The following is an 18,633-nucleotide window of genomic DNA, read 5'->3' on the forward strand; positions in this document are numbered from 1 at the left end:
GTATATTATTAAACAGAAAAAGACCCCCTAAAAGCATCAGAACAAAGTGCAGCATTAGGCAATAATACTGGGAAAAAAACATTACCAAAATAGTTCCTCCATTTCTTTAGAGATTGTGTCAGCTTCTTTTCTACTTTCAAAAGTTGTTCTTTATTAGTGCTGGTGAAGCCATATAAATTACCACTTTAGTATCTGAAAATGAACATCCCCAGAAGTGAGCTGTTTTTTTTAGTTACACATGCTTTCACCTTTCATTCTTGCTTCGTCATCATTTTTATACAAAATCTTCATCAGTTGAGCAAGTGAATTATATGTATTCAGATAAGTACTAGCATCTTCATGTTTTCTCCATTTTCTCATCAGTTTATGATGCATTTTACTGAACACTCATGCTATACTGCTTCAGCTGCTTCAGAGTTAATTTTACTACAAACTGCATCCTGAAGTAAAAATGAAAATCAGATACACAAGAGTCTACCACAAAGCACTTTTCTGATGTGTCTATGTTCAAACAATAACGTAATAATGTATATTACCCCAACAAACTTTATAAAGAAAAAAATTAGGTTGCATAATAGGTTGAAATGTCAATATTGGTTGACAGAGCCTTATTTTATTTATTTTTATGAGCTACTTTCTAGAAAAGTATTTCTATGAATTAGAATAAAATATACTGATAATGTTTTATAACATTTGTTTTCCAAATAATAGTTTCCCATAAATATGTGCTACATCTAACACAGTATGATGTTTTAAAGGGAAAACCCTACCCACTCAGCCATCTGCATTATGCAGTTTAGTGATTACCTGTTGATCTGGGGATTTCAGTGCATTCAGGGGGATTCATAAACACTATATGCAGCTGTGCAGCAAGGTGGATCTGAGTTCCATTGGTATGTTGTAGAGAATGTGCAGGATTCATAAACACTGTACACAATAGGAATGGAATTCTGCACATATTTATGAATCATACAGAGTAGTCTAAGAGTACCAACAGTGAAGGATAGAGGTATAAATGCACTATGCAAACACCATGACAGCACTCCACAGTAACATCATCCAATGTATATTATATTTTAACTACAGAAGTGGCAGCCACGAATATATATCAGCAATGGAGGATGACAAATATATAAATGCAGTATGCAAACACCATGACAGCATTCCACAGTACCGTCATTCAATGTTTATTATATGTTAACTACAGACATGGCAGCCACAAATATATAACAGCAATGGAGGACGGCAAATGTATAAATGCGCTAAGCAAACATCATGACAGCATTCCTCAGTACCATCATCCAATGGATATTATATTTTAACTACAGAGGTGGCAGGCATGAGTATATAATAGCAATGGAGGATGGCAAAGGTATAAATGCAGTATGCAAACAGCATGAAAGCATGCCTCAGTACTAACATCTGTATATACTAGTTACAGAGGTGGCAGCTGTGTGAATACATAGTATCAAACATTTAGCATTGGTGGTGGACAAAGGTGTAAATGCACTAAACAATCAACATGAAAACATGACATCACACCATGCCATCATTTGCTACATGTTATATATTATCTACAGAGGTAGCAGCCGCATGAGTGAATGTGACTCCATTATTGTGCAGCACCTATTTCACTCCATTGCTATGGGTTTGACACTGTGACTGAAAACACAGTCAGTGATAGGCACACTACACACCCACAAATATTGATGAACACCATGTTCAGCATGCCAGTGCTTTGCAATTGAAAAACACCTGTCATGATAGTTTCCCCAAAAAATGTTTATACAATGAAAACCAGTAGAAAAAACCCACAAAAATACAGAAAATAGTGGCCGAAGTAAATTAGTAATGTATAAAAGTGTGCAGGTTTGTGAATGAGTGTGCATGAGCATGCACCAGTATGGTAAATCATGGAATTATACCAATACTTTATGTTAATAGTGACATGAAAAAATGCGTGTTCTAAATGTACCATTTAAATCTCTGGTGTGATGCAAGAGTATACTAAATCTAATCAAAGCAGAACTGAGGTTAAAGTAACTAAACATATATATATATATATATATACATACACACACACACACACACACACACACACACACACACACACACACACACATACATTTTATGTTTGGTACCTTTAGTACATAAAGATATTTCCTCAAAAATTCCCTAAAAACCTTTACAGATTGTGTGACAGCTTATGTAAATTCAACACACTCTTAATAGAGCAATAGTAGTTAAGTCCTGGATTTCTGAATGCATTTAATTTCAGCTGCAAACGTAATTCTTTTTTCTCCAAAACACCATTAACATCCCCTTCAAGCTCATCCATCTCCACACAGTCCAGAATGATACATTTAAAACCAGAATGTCTGGGGTGTTCTAGTAAGTGTTTTTTTCTTGTGGGGGGGGGGCTGTCATGACAGGTGTTTTTTTATCTACAAAGCATTTACTTTTTTTTTGAGCTGTAAATAACTTAGTTTTTTTATGTACACATACATATGGATGGATGTTTATTAAATATTATTACACAGATTTATAGTTATAGTGTTCTAATTAGATAACGTTTATGGTTAGATAGCTATGTGGGTCTTTTCTTGTACCTGTTTAGTTCGTTCTTCTTACTTATCTACCTATGTATATTCTTGTCACAGACCTAATGAAGGCTTTATTGCATTAGTTAGCTGAAAGTGATTTTAATTAAAAGTCATTCTTTTTATATGTATGTCATGATTTTTCATAATACCTGATTTTTGAATGTGGGTTGCAAATAGGTAGTGTTTTACTTAACTAGGGTTTAGGTTCATAGGCAGGTATTAGGCTATCGGCCCTATGGCCTTTATAAGCCTAGCCAACAAGGTTCCCTGGCTTTCACCACCCATGGATGCTATTTACCTGTACCCCTGTCTAGCAGGGCCCCCATGTGATTCCCAGGGTGAATTTCCTATTACCCATCCACTCATAAAGATTTTTCTTGAAGAGTGCTAGTGAATAACTCTGATTGACATGTTCCAGAGTATGGGAAGTCTCTGGGGCAGGAATTTATCCCTCCAGCATGTTCTGTTAATTGTGGTGATGAGGTTTAGGTCTCTAGAGTGAGTGGCTCTGAGGGACTGGGATTTCTTTAGGTGCAGGATGTCCAGCAGCTAAGGATTTGACATAGCTTTGTATGTTAGGCAGAGATCACCTCAGAGTAGGTGATATGCTATGGAGTAAAGCCGGAGTTTTTTGAGGTGGTCAGTGTAGGGTAACTGTTTGGGTCCCATATTCCTCTTTGTGAGGTATTTTTGTAGGCTTTCTAGCTGCTGCAGATGCCTTGTAAGATACATTCCAAATGGGGTGATGTACTCTATAATGAGTCTGATGAAAGCCAAGTAGAGGGGGAGAGGAGAGGCTACTGTCTACTAGAGTCCCGAGGTCTCTTGTCATGCCATAAGCGTTAAGTGGGCTGCTGCCTATGTGATAGTCCATGGGTACAGAGTTTTTTACCAAAGGAGATGACAATGCATTTTTTGGCATTGAGCTTGAGACCATGGCTCTGACACCAGGCATCAGTCTCAGTAAGGCCCCTTTGCAGGATGTCCACGTAGTTTGAGGACTCAACTATAGCACACAATTTGTAGTCATCCATGAACTTTGTCAGCCAGAGGCCCTCTGTGTTGGCTTGTACTTCAGAGAAGTAGATCCCAAACAGGAGGGGACCCAAGACAGAAGCCTGTGGTACTCCACTTGTCACAGGTTTGGAGTCAGATTTGAAGACCACAATTTTACAGTGTGGTTTCCATCTGTGAGCCAGTTGGTGACCCATCTTGTGATGTACAGATTTATACCAACTTGGTGAGTTTTTCTATGAAACCAGAATGGGGGATGGTGTCAAAAACCTTGGTGAGGACGGGCTAGGCTGTGTGTACTGCCTTACCCTCATCCATGGCTTTGGTGACTGTTTCAAAGAAGTCAGTCAGGTTGAAGAGACATGATCTGCCCTTCACAAATCTGAACTAGGTGGGGTCCAGCGTTTGGAGGTTACTAATATCCTTGTTTATGAGTTCCATGATAATAAACTCCATGGCCTTGAGACCAGGCTCGTCAGGCTATTAGGGCAATAGTTCACCTTTTCAGTTGGGATTGCAGGGACACTGCATTCTTCTAGTATGGATATGGGCCATTTGGGAAGTGAGGGGGGTAATGTTGGCACTCAGCCTATCAGCCAGGATGTTGACGATATCAGTTGGTTCCATGAATTTTGTGCCATTGTGCTGTAGCTTAGATCAGATCTGGGTGTTGCCATTGAGATTCTTGACATAGCTGTAGAATGCTTTGTGGTTTTCCTTAGAGTCAGTGGCAATCTTATTTTCATAGTTTGCTTTGGAGGATTTTATGAGAGATTTCAGCTTCTTGCTGAGGCTGACAAGGGAGCTCCTCCACTCATGGGATTTTATTCTCTTTTGCAACAGTTTCTTCCTTTTGTTGTAAAGTTTATTAATAGCAGGGGACCACCAGATTAGTCTCCTTTTTTTAGAAGTCTGCGTCTTGGTTCTATTAGGGATGGCACAATCCATGCTCCCGTGTAGGTGTTTATAGAGTGGATTAGTATAAGATTTGTCAGTGGTAACTGTATTGTCCATCTGCATGGGTGTTGGGAAATTGGCCACTTCTGCCTTAAGTAGTACGTAGTTGAATTTGGAGAAGTTTTTTACTGAGGTTTCCTTAGTGGGGGTGGGGGCAGGATGTGGATATCTAGGGTGATTAGTTTATGGTCAGATCTGACCAACAAGGAGTTGACTTCAGGTGTGGAGCACCTGTCACTCATATTGGTAATTACTAGGTCTAGGATATTTTGGCCCCTGGTATGAGTGTGGACAAGCTGATCCAGGGCATTGGAGTTTATGAATACTAGGAAGCGTTGAGGAAAGGAGTTAGTACAAGAGTAGTTTTCCCAGTTAATGATGGGGTAGTTGAAATCTCCCAATATTAGGGTTTTTGGTTGGACCCTGATATTCTCTATCATATCAAGAAAAGAGGAGTGAGAATCCTGGGGCATGGTGGGGGATCTGTAGCATGCTACAATATGGATTGCAGTTTTGCACAGAGTTAGTTGCACTTATATAATTTTGGATGAATTATGATGGGCAACTAGCCTGGAGGTGTGGTTGACTTAATATGGACACACCTCCACCCTTGGTTTTGCGGTCCTGGTTAGATGGCCAAAAGGTATGGTATGAGCTGTATACTGGTAATGCAGGGCTGCTCCCTGGATCCTTCAACCAGGTTTCAGTAACTGCACAGATATCAATATTCTCCATTTTAAGGAGTGCCTTGAGTGAGTGCATTTTGAGGTTTAGACTTCTAGCGTTGAGTAGCATTACCCTCAGTTTTTGCTTGCCTGTATCAGTTACGGTGGTGGTTTTGTTTTTTGAGCTTTGCCTAAACAGGGCACTATAGGGATGGCAAGAGCCATAGCCAGTATCTGGAATCCCAGGGGCGACAGGTGCAGGCCATCTCTGGCAAAGCATCATGGCCTGTCAACCATGTCATCCCAAGGCAGACAAATAATGGATCCCTTTTGACTGACACCAGAAGTTTAGTCAATTGTTGAAGTCAATCATTTTGTCTTTGTATTGTGGTATCATTCTGGGTGAAGGTAGGATGCTACTCAGGGCTAGGATCATACCTGCCTGAATTACAAGATCAGAGGGCTCCTCCATGTCTCTTTTCATGTAATCCAAGGAGGTACATCTCAGGTCGTTCAAACCAACATGGACAATGACTGAGTCATATTTGTACTTGCTGTGGAGTGACCTGAGTGAGTGGGTTATGTGGCAGATCCTGACACCCAACACGCAGCTAACAGTAACCTTCTCCTTGTCTGTTCTGGTAAGTGGAACATCAGTGTGCCTGACTATAGAGTCACCTATGACCAATGTGTTTGGTACATAGTTTTGCCTTATGGGCAGTGGTTGAGTGGCACACTGAGTCTGTGTGTTATGTGTCTTTTGGGTTGTGGTGAGGGCTGGAGGTTGCTTGCATTTCTGCTTTGCTGGTATCTGTTGTTTGGGTAGATTCTTATTGTGAGTCTCTGAGAATGATTTTGTGTATCTATGTGTGGGTCTTGGTGGTGTAGATGTACTGGGACTATGTGGTGTGTGTGGTGTGGAGTGGGTGTTAGCCTTCTTCTCCTGACTGACAATTTCAGTTGTGGGTTGAGAGAGCTTTACCTCCAGTTTGGCTAGATAAATGCATCTCTTACAGGTTGCAGCATTGGGTGGTAGGAGGAGAGGGGTGTCAGTGTACATGATGCAATTGCTACATTGCCCCAAGATGCCCATATTCATCAGGTAGACAGGAGAGAACACCGGGAGCTGTCCCTTGGACATGCCTGAATAAACACTATCTACCTCTAGACAAGTGAGGAAAGTAAGTACTAGAGCTGTTTTCCTTTAAGCAAATGAGGAAGATAAGTGCAAAAACTGTTTTCCTCTAGGTAATAAGGAAGGTTGAGTGCTGTGGTAATTTGTAACTTATTTAGTGCTTACAACAAGTTCTGAACCAGTGCTGAGCAGGAAGAAGCAAATTCAAATGCTAAAACTAAGAATCTGGCTAGTTCTAAGGGGAAAAACTGAAGAGCAGCCTTTATGGCACTGGGAATAGTTTAACCCTAGCTAAGTGGTGCTGTGCGATGTGCAAACTCGCACAAACCCACGCAAACACAGGTTTTTAACTCAGAAACTTGAAAGGGATAGGAATTAGCCCAAAACGGCCAATAAGGTAAATTTCAGAGCTGGAGACCACTCCTCTTGCGTCAGATTGGCTGCTCTAGTACTTACCACTCTCACTAATAAGCAGAAAGACTTCACACTGGCACAGCAAGGTCTGGACCACTCAGAAATACAAACTAAAGTCCAGAAACCAGCAGATCTGGGATCTGGACTATTCTAGTATAGGAAAGGTGGGAAACGAGCAGTACAGATAGTATTTTTTTTAATTTAAGCATAAAAAGCATTTAAAACAGTATAAAATGCATAGAAAAGGCTGTCACACTTGAGTGTGATGCCTACAGTTATAAATTCAGTTAAATGTTAAGCTTTTAGCAGGTAAAACAAGTGCACACACAGTTAAAACGAATTAACAGTACAATGCAGCAGAAATACAGCAAACGACAGTAAAGAATGGCTTTTTAAGGTGCGATTAGCTTAAAACAGTGAAAAGAAAGCAAAAGAGGTACTTAGAACAGCAACAAGTCTCTCCTTCTCATTTTCTGGTGCTGTAGTAGTCTGCAGGACGCCCAAACAGGATCTGTCCACACACTACTACTGATTAGTTTGATCTAATCAGTAGTAGTGTGTGGGACTGGGTACTAGTGTACTAGCTGTTCTTAAATGCACTTTTATAGCCTTGTTTATATTGTTTGCCTAGAATAGGCTGGTTTACAATTAAACAATACATATATTTTCCACACCTCCTTCTAAGTGTATGAAAGCTGATATTTTTAACATTGCAAAGTGTTTCTGTTTTTTTTTGTTACTGAGGATTTCTTGTCTGTGATGTAGAAAGGCTTGTTGTTTTGGAACACTACCTGGGTCTCATGATTTTTGGAGATTATTGTGATTGAGCTCATCAATGAAATTTTAAGACTACTATTTTTTCTGTTTTTTTTCCTCAACAGCCATATTGGTGAGGTTAGAACTAGACAGATTCCTGCGCTTGTTCATTGTTTATTTTCTATGGATGTCATTTTTTGAAACTGTCCATGCTGATTTGGCATGTGACATATGATTTACAACTCAGAACTTGCTGTGACATGAAAATGGTGGGTCTAGCACCGTAAATGTATTGCTGCAGCTAGTGAGGGCATTGCTTCAGGTGATGAGCTGTCAGATCATGCAAAAGTCTTGTATGATAGCAAAGTGCCACAAGCCTGGACAATAAGAACACTGCAACAACTGGACTGCAGAATGGAATATCTTCATCATGACTACTATGTGCGCTCACAACAGCAGGACACAGACAGGGCATTTCTTAGGTGAGAAGGACTAATATTAGCTCTTCTAGGTTGTGCAGGGAAATTAATACTTTCAGCTGTACTGCTCATCTGCTGATGCTAATACAGGTAAAACAAACTGGAACAGTAGCAGTCTATGTTTCACACACCACTGAGCAGACTTGTTAGCCATGTGTCACAAGGTCCATCACTAGCATCTATGCCAACCAGCATGTTTTGCATAGTCTTATCAAATCTGGATAGCAGACCTCCATCTGTGGGTAATCTGTTATCTTGACTTTGTATGATTGCTGCTTATGACATCCCTTGAAGAGCTCATGGGATAAGTATCACATTTCATTAACCCAGAGAATGATGCTGAAGTGATGTGCACATAGCAGGGTAGAGGCCACTGAACAGAAGATAGGTGGTTTCAGTATGATTCAGATCTCCACTGCTGTGGCACCTAACGGGTGGGGGGGGGGGTCGGCACACTTGTGTTGTGAATCTGTGATTTGGGTATGCTGTGGTCTAGCCATTCAAACTTCAAACAAATGCGGAGCACAAAAACCAAGAAATAAAACACAAATAGGATCCAAATAGATGCAGGTGGAAACGCCAAGTAAATCAAGGAGTGCTGAAACACAGGACAAGTTTATTGAAGTGAAGCGCTTTTCGTCTGTGTAGTACACAGACTTCCTCAGACAAGATACATTAATCAATAACAGCTTTTATACTATCCTTAATTCCCTAATTGACTGTGAACACAAGCAATCAGTCAATTAGGGTCAAGTAAATGTAAAAGTCGATGTTACCTACACATAAACAACTCTATAATTCAAAAATGCAAAACATTGTTGAAAAGTTATTAAAAGTAGCTATAGTTTAAAAATAGCTACACTTAAAATGAATTAAATTAAATTAAAATAAAATAAGCTGCCTAATAAGCTGCAAAAACGATTGCAAAAATAAGTTAACCCCACATAATATAACTGTTTCTTAAATGTTCTTAATTTTATATATCTATTAAGACGTATATAAGTGCATAAACAGGGAACACTTTAAATATGCATCTATCTATATAAAAATATATACGTAAATGCATGTATATAAATTTGAGATGTATGCAAAAATAGATGTACATATATAGGTCGTACATACAGAACAAGTACAACTACTTTTTACATTCACATTCATGCTGTCTCTAAGATTACTGTCTGTATAAAGGTGTATAGACTATCTTAGTAAATTCCTCAATTTAAGTAAAGAACTAATGGAACAACCCTCATTTAAACCAGGGAATCTGCCATCTCAGTTCTGATGCTTCCAGGAGTAACTGGGATGGGACACCTCTTTTATTTTCAAACAACTGGTCAATAACCATAAATTTAAAGAAATTTATCCTTACTTATAGCATATTGATGCTTGTAGATCCTTTCCAGTTTTGTTAAAACATTGGTTGTTAGCCTTGAACCTATTAGATTCCAAAACGTGCTTACACTGGTTACAATTTTGGCATTTATACATACCAGGTGTTCGAGTGGAGATGTTAACATTATGTTCCAATAAAGATTCCAAGTTTTTACCCCTCCGAAAAGTAATCTCTGGTTTACTCCCTACTTTACTTAGTACTGTAAAGTTGTTCCTAAAAATGTCCCAGTTCTTTTAATGATTTCAAATGTAAAATGACTGTCAATACTGTAAGTCAAAATTAGTCTGGTGTTAGTGTTACTACCTACTGGTAATTCACTTAACACTAACACCAGACTAACTTTGACTTACAGTATTTTTAGGAACAACTTTACAGTACTAAGTAAAGTAGGGAGTAAACCAGAGATTACTTTTCGGAGGGGTAAAAACTTGAAATCTTTATTGGAACATAATGTTAACATCTCCACTCGAACACCTGGTATGTATAAATGCCAAAATTGTAACCAGTAATCTAATAGGTTCAAGGCTAACAACATCAATATGCTATAAGTAACAAAGAGAAGAGACTGGCCAAACACAGACCATTTCTTTAAATTTATGGTTATTGACCAGTTGTTTGAAAACAAGAGAGGTGCCCCATCCCAGTTACTCTTGGAAGCATCAGAACTGAGATGGCAGATTAGACGGTTTAAATGAGGGTTGTTCCATCAGTTCTTTACTTAAATTGAGGAATTTACTAAGATAGTCTATACACCTCCATATAGACAGTAATCCAAGAGACAGCATGAATGTGAATGTAAAAAGTAGTTGTACTTGCTTTGTATGTACGACTTATATATGTACATCTAATTTGCATACATCTCAAATTTACATACACGCATTTGATAGATGCATATTTAAAGTGTTCCCTGTTTATGCGCCTTAACAGATATACAAAATTAAGAACAGTTAAGTAACAGCTATACTATGTGGAATTTAATTAAACTATCAACAATGTTTTGCATTTTTGAATTATAGAGTTGTTTATGTGACCCTAATTGACTGATTGCTTGTGTTCACAGTCAATTAGGGAATTAAGGATAGTATGAAAGCTGTTATTGATTAATGTATCTTGTCTGAGGAAGTCTGTGTACTACACAATAAACTTGTCCTGTGTTTCAGCACTGCATCTATTTGGATCCTATTTGTGTTTTATTTCGTGGTCTAGCCATTGCTCAGCAGTTCTATTCTCTTGCATTATGCTTGCATATACAGTCAGAAAAGTTTAAGCAATGTTTACCTCTGGATGCATTATTACACGTTAAAGTATATAAAGTGTGTGCACGCTATCCAAACACCTGCTCAATCACTGCATCTTGTATCTGCACACTTTTGAACTACTTGTTGAATGATTTCTTTTCATGGTGGAAATGGTGGTCCATCATTGTCTTGTCCCTGTAAGTAGGCGAGGTCATCAGGCAGAGTTCAGGGTGCAAGTGTGTTGTAAATGTGGTTGTAAAGTAAATAAGCTGTAAAAAGATCAGACAAGCCTTTACAGGAATATACTCTTAAAGTTCCACCTGAATAATCAAAGCAACAAAAACTTTTCAAAGTTGTGAATACATGCTCAGTAATGTTTTAATTCCTGTGATGGGCACTGTAGTACCCCCCCCCCCCCACTGTAGAGATAAAAAAGAGACCACACACAGTATAAAACAGATACACACATACATGCATTCACACCCACATACACGCACACACGTGCACACACGCACGCACAAACATGCACACACACACGCATACACACACACACACACACACACACACACACACACACACACACACACACAATACTAGAAACACTTCTAACATATACAAAAGAAATTTAAGAAAATGAAAACAAAAATAAAAATAAAAATACAAGTAGTAAAGGAAAACAAGACATGTAATGAAACAGAGAACAACATTATCAGCAAAACTGACTAAAATAAAAAATATACTAAATTAAACTATCTAAAGCACATAACTAACTCACAAATCTATCAATAATATCTATAATAACATAACCTTCACTAAACGATGGATTCCGGAATTCCTGAATCTAATGTACAGATGCATATAAGCATTCTGTGCACTATGTTTAGAATGCAGGTATTCAGTACCACAATCCAAAGACCTGGATAGTAGAAGAGAGCACTACAGTAAAAAAGAACGTCTGTGTTTGTGAATGGTGTACAAGAGAATAATACACAATGTGCATTATGCCCACTACCATGCCACAGGCATTATAACCACTGTGTGGCACTTCATGCACTGAAATATAACATGGCATTGCAGAGAACAGATAGTAAAGTATATTATGCACATATTTATTAACTTATTTCTTCCTGCAGTGCTGTGTTCTGTCAGCGTGCTTTACTGCAATTCATAAAGAAACATTCATTAGGCATGATGGTGGAGATTAGGTACAATGGTGTAGCAAGGGTCAGTACCATATAATGGAAATGAAGTGATCTATTGTTGTTCAAGCTTCCATTTGCAGGAACTTGACAGCATCACTGTGTTGGAGGGAAAGGATGTCATAGTGGTAGTACAATTGCCTACACCATGGGGATCTCTCTTGCCAGTTATACTGTGCAAAGGAGTTATTTGTTTTTCCTGTCAGTCTGATATGTTGTTCATCTTTGTGTCTTAAGCAACACAGCAGCAGGGTGGGAGATTACATGAAATGACATGTACAGCACCATCTGACTGTATGTAGTTAGAGTCCTTTATGTTATCTCATGGGACAAGCCGATATGTAGATGGTGTTGTGTTTGTGAATGATGAATATTCAGGGGAAGAAGCCATTTACATGTGTATTCTGTGTATAATGGGGTATGACTGCATGCTGTGTTTTTTTTTTTTTTGCTATTTTTTCTTCACTCTTCCTCTGTAATCATCAAACTCTTCTCCAAACTGTTGCCCCATCAAGTCAATTTATTCCTCCAGGCAGTGAGAAGTGAACAGTGGAGTACACAGTCATCACCCATCCAAGGCCGGGGGACCCTGAATTACCACAGAGTTTGGGATGCAATGGGTGTCATTTCAGGGTGTGCATTTGTTTCCATAGATCACTTAACCTTTGAAGACTGCCCACTTCCTCCTTCCAGATAGCAATCCTGCTGAACCTTCAGGCTTCACTGGGGATTCTGCCATGGGAACAAGCACCCAGACATGCACTCCACTCCCATCCCCAAAACAGATGTGAACCAGCAAAGTTGTGTCATTCTTCTCTTCTCTCATGTCAACCCCAGCAAGTACCTGAGCCACTAATCAGGACTTTATCTCGCTACTGCTGCATACGGTATCTTATCCCGTTGTGTCCCTTTGTCTATGAACCACTTAAGGCTTTGGTGCATTGTCCTATTTCATACCAACTCTACACCACAGTGAACATTATTTATGAGTAGCACTTTATACATTGCCTTAAAATTAGTACAAATGTAAAAAAAAATCAGAAATAGAATGCATAGCCACCAAAAGACAGTCCATTTACAAAAACCTGTGTCATATACACAAAAGACTGTTGAGCAGACAAAGTACTCTGTTACAGTACACCATGGAAATGGATGGGAAATAGTAATCCAAAAATAAAAAAAGGATTAATAGAATATTAGGGAGTTTGTTTTGAGAAAAATAAACTAAATATTTTCTACTTTACAATCAGTGATTTCACTACTCACAATAAAACTTGATCTGCAAACATATTTCATAGGTTCATAGGTTTATAGGAGATTACTAGGCTAATGGATTAAGGGCCTTTACAAGCCTAGCCAATATAACCTGAATTTACCCAGTATATGGCCCCTAGGGCTCTGTTTAATGTAAATAGGAAGCCTGTTCCAAAGAAGGGGTAATCTGTGAGATACATATCTGTTTCTCCAGCATGTTTTGTTTGTGTCACTGACTAAGCTTAGGTCCTTAGATCGGTGACCCACATGCTGTTTGACTTGTGGATGTGTAGCAGCTCCATCAGGGCTGGATTTGTAACTGTTTCGTAGGTCAGGCATAGGTCACCCCTTAATAGTCAGTAGGAGAAAGTAAAGGGATAGGGCTTTTAGTCTATCCACATAGTTCATGTTATTTACACCCTGTATTTTCCTTGCGAGGAACCGCTGAGGTCATACCAGCTGCTGTAAATGTCTGGTCAAGTATGTGCCAAATGGCACATTGTAATTGATTATTGGTCTGATGAGCGCTGAGTACAGAAGGACTATAATTTCCTTAGATCTGGAAGCCATGCCTTTTCTTATAGGTTGTGCCACCTAAAAGGACTTCTTCATTACTGTGGACACATGGCAGTCAATGTTCAGTCTACTATCTATCTGTGTACCTAGAGCTCTCACCTCTGAGTGTACTATTAGGGTGTGCTATTAATTTTCTAATTTGCAGGGGTAGTTGACTTCCCAAAGGATTATGATAATGCATTTTTTAAATGTAGTTTTAGACAATGATTCTGGCATCAATTATTTGTCTGATTTACACCCTCCTGAATGATTTCTACCTCATTGGGGGATTTATTGGTTAACCGTAGCTTGCAGTCATTGGCAGACTTTGTCATCCAGAGTCATTCCACATTAGCCTTGACTTTAGAAACGCATATTCAGAACAGGAGCGGTCCCAGCACTGAGCCTTGTGGCACAGCACTAGTAAATGGCCTCTTGTTGGATCTATGTTCATCCACTTTAACCACATATGTCCTGTCCATGAGCCAATTAGCTGTCTATCTGAGATGTAGGGATTTATGCCTGGTTTTGTGAGTTTATTAATAATACCTGAGTGGGGAATTGTGTTAAATGCCTTGGCCAGTTGGAGGTAGGTAGTATGTACTGTTTTACCCTCATCCATGGCCTTAGTGACTATCTCAAAGAAATCCACTAGATTCAGTAGGCATAACCACCCCTTGACAAAGCTGAATGTGGTTCTGTCCAGTGTTTGGAAGTTTCCTATGTCATATTATATATATGTATTATATTTTTATATATATATATATATATATATATATATATATATATATATATATATATATATATATATATATATATATATATATATATATATAAGACAACGAACAAAAACAAAACACCGACACACACCAATCTATAAACCATATAACAACTTATGGGTATGTGATTTCCCAGGTCAGTAGATGTGGCCCCCTTTATGCAGAGGGAAGACTGTTGCTGTCCTCCACTCTATCGGTACAAAGGCAGTCTGGAGGCTGTGGTTAAATAGGTATCCTAATGGACCTGATAAGTACTAATGTAAGCTATTTAAGAGGCAACATGATATTTTGTTAGGCCCCATTGAAGCCATGTTTTAGCTTTAGAGAGTGCAGTGGCAACCTGCCCTTTGGTGATAACTGGCAGTGGAGTGGTGATGGGTATTTCTTAGAGGAGAACTAGAGCTAATGGGGAGGTGAAATTTGAGCTGAATTTGTCAGCCAGCAGATTTGAAATATATCTTCCGACTGATTATATGTGATGCCATGTACAACTAATTCCACACACTGATATTTCCCTTAAGACTGCAGACATAACTGAAAAATGGCTTATGGTTATCCTTAGATTTGGAGGCTATTTTTACCTCAAAGTCTGCTTTCAAAGACTTGACTAGTCTCCTTATTTGCTTGTTTAGACTAATGAGGGATGTTTTGCTCTGTTGTACAATCTATTAATACCAGGGATCCACCATGGTGGCTTGTTTTTGTAGTTTGACGTGTTTATTTCAGTCTAGTACTGCACTTTTTATGTGTTTTCTGTGTTTCTGTGTTTTCTGGGTTTGGGGCAGCTTGGAAACTAGCTATGCCATCCCTTATTAGGGAGTAATCTAACTTTGAGAAGTTCTTAAAGTTTTTGGAGTTAGGTGGGGGGAATTATTTTTACCTTTACTTATATGTGTAACTTGTATTGATTGATAACCAGTATCTTTGTATTATGTCTAATTGGTTATAATTATTTAAACTGCAGATGTCTTTGTTTTATTTTTGTAGATTGCTAAATTATTGTTCTTAAAATGATTTGTAATAATTTGGAGGTTTCTCCTCAGGCCTCCACTAAAAATGGGCTTCTACCCAACTGGACTTTCCTGGTAATCAAATGTCAATAATAAGAATAAGAACGGTACTTCAATGAAGGCCACTTTGTGATCTGATCTAACACCTAAGAACATCACATTTGAGGGGATGGGGTGCAGCACTCTTCCATACTTGTGAGTACCAGATCTAGGCTTTTTGTTCCCCTAGTGGGAGTACAGGGTGGCTTCTCCAGGGCATTTGAATTTACAAGGTCAAGAAATCTTTGGGCCTGTATGTTAATGGTCTTGTATGCCTCCCAATTAATAAAGGGGTAGTCAAAATCATCCTTGAGTATTCTATTGGGCTGGATGGTGAGTGATTCTAGTAACTTCAAGTATGATGTATGGGTTGCCTGATTGATGGTGGGGGACCTATAGTTAGCAAGAATATGGCAATGGATTTTTCCCATGGTTAGTTGCACATGGAGTAGCTCAAGCATATCATATTGTTTCACTAGTTTTTAGTTGTGCTTATCCTTTATGTAGATATACAGCTCTGCTTTTTGCTCTTTCATGTCCAGTGGGTGGTTGGAATGTATGAAAGGTATTATAGCCATGCACTGCCGGAGCACTTTCAGAGGCTTTGAACCATATTTTAGTAACTGAATAGACATCAGCATTCTCCAGAGTGAGGAGAGAATGCAGGGAGTACAGTTTCTTGTTGATGTTCCTAGCACTGAGCAGTAACACCTTTAACTTGTCATGAGTAGTTTTTGTTATGCTGGAAGGTTTATCTGTTTGACAATGCCTAAAAAAGGCACTATAGGGGTTAATATTTTGGCCCATATCTGAAAGCCTAGAGATGACAGGTAAAGACCATTCCTGGCAAAGCGGTGTGGCTTCTCAACCATGTTCGCAAAGGCTAACAAGTGTTGGACCGCTTTGGAATGACACCAACAGCTAAGCCAATTATTAAAGTTTGATCATTTTTTGCTGGCATTGTGGCATCATCCTTGGAGACAGAAGTATGCTGCTCAATGCTTGGCTCTTACTTGCCTGTGACACATATTCTGAGTGTTCAATCATGTTTCTCTTCATATAGTCCAAGGAAGTGTGCCTCAGGTCATTTCTTGCCCACATGTACTATGACTGAGTCAAACTGGTACTTAGGGGTAAGTGACCTTAGTGCTTGCATGATCTGGCAAATCCTTCCCCTGACATGCAACTAACTGTATCCTTCCCCTTATCTAGCCTGGTAAGAGGGACATCAAGGTCAAAAGAGGTAATCAGTCCCTTATACTCAGCATTGACCACGTCAGTTATAGAGTACAATACACCCTTTGGTATGTGTCTCACTAAACATATCAAACAATTAGAAAGATCTCAGAAGTTCCTAAAGTCATTGAGCTACCAAGAGAGTTTGGAAGCTGTATCCCTTTATTCAGTGTCTTATACACTTTTGACTGGAGCTCTTTTTCTCACTCACTGTGCTATTAGAGACCCAATTGTTCTGGTCCTCCTGTTTTTCCACAAGTCTAATATGTCCATTAATACTAGAAGCAGGGACCTAGCTCTTAACCAACAGATAAATAAAATATGATAGAGGGACAATTTTATAAGCTAGTATGTCTCAGACATCCAGAATAAACTTCCCTTGCATGCTAAGTAGTAAATTTCAATGACTTCTTTTAAAAATAAACTAGATGAGAGGATGAGTATATGCAAATTTACTCAAGGATTGACCAGTATGACCCTCCTGGAGAAAGGAGGTGCTACCTGAGGGACAGTACTAGCAAAATGAGAAGGGTAATAAGACTCAATGGCCTTGGAAATATCTATGAATATTTGTGAATAGATATAAATCTATGCAGCTATGCCATACATTCATATCGCTGCACATTGTCATTATACAGTTGTGCTCTCTCTCTCTCTCTCTCTCTCTCTCTATATATATATATATATATATATATATATGGGTTCCATACACTAGATCGAATTTTCACTAATTCTAAATAGTGCATGGAATGCTCACTGTAGAGAAAGTGCACTTAATCGAAAGTGCACTTACGCGAAGTTCAGTACAACGAACGGGTGTTGTACTGAACTTCCGTGCAGTACTCACAGAGCTTAGGGTTAGGGCACAGGTCATAGTAAGGGGATAGCCCATAGGGCTATCCCCTTACTATGACCCGTGCCCTAACCCTAAAGTCCATGACGACTGCAGCGCAGTGAAGGACATAGCAATGTCCTCCACTATGGTGCGATAGTCATGAACCTTAGGGTTAGGGCATGGGTTAGGGTAAGGGGATAGCTTTACTAACTATCCCTTACCCTGACCCGTGCCCTAACCCTAAGGTCCATGACTATCGCACCATAGTGGAGGACATAGCTTGTTTTTTATGCCCTCCACTGTGCTGTGATGTTTTCGGTGAAGTGCACTTACGCAAAAGTTCACTTTCATTAAAGTGAACATTCACAGAAGTGAGGCTTCCTATTACAAGTTTGAAGTAGTGAACTTTCGTTCTTGTAATAGGAATCCATATATATATATATAGATAGATAGATATATACAGCTGTCCTTTTTATTTATGCAGCTGTACCCTCTTTGTGTGCAGCAGTACTATATACTTATACATCTCTACCCTCTCCCTATGCAATTCTGATATATATATATATATATATATATATATATATATATATATGGATCTAAGACTGTTGAATGAAAGTTCAACAGTCCGAATCCACTATTACTGAACACACTTTAACAAAAGCGCTTTTCACTGAAAAAGCACTTTCGCTAAAGTGTGTTAAAAAAAAAAAAGAAAAAACAGTAAATTAACGTTTATGCCCCACACCCCTCTACTTTAATATTCTCACTCCAAGATTGAACCACAGTGAGGAGAAGGGACATTTTCCCTTATCTGTATCGTAGTACAGTCTCCACAACAGTCATTCCTCCACAACTCCCTCTTGCTGCAGGCATACTTCCGCGAAAGTGCTTCTTTGGTGAAAAGCACTTTCGCGTAAGTATGCCAGGCCATTTTTGTTTCAGTTAAAAATTCCTTCGGGGATCAGTACAGATCCCATATATACATATATAGATATAGTTAGATAGTCATATCTCTGTACTCTGTTCTTACGCAGCTGTGCCATCTATACATACCCATTTCCCTGCTATAAAA

The 18,633-nt window shown here is 38.9% G+C and overlaps 1 protein-coding gene across 1 annotated transcript in view; it reads left to right on the plus strand.

Annotated features, from left to right (window-relative positions):
* Window positions 1–18,633, plus strand: part of LOC122815015 (extracellular calcium-sensing receptor-like) — a 292,292-nt gene that overhangs the window by 211,782 nt on the left and 61,877 nt on the right. The window lies entirely within an intron of this gene.

This window comes from Protopterus annectens, chromosome 11.part0, assembly GCF_019279795.1.
Source record: "Protopterus annectens isolate FY-2018-M chromosome 11.part0, PAN1.0, whole genome shotgun sequence".
NCBI lineage: Eukaryota > Metazoa > Chordata > Ceratodontiformes > Protopteridae > Protopterus > Protopterus annectens.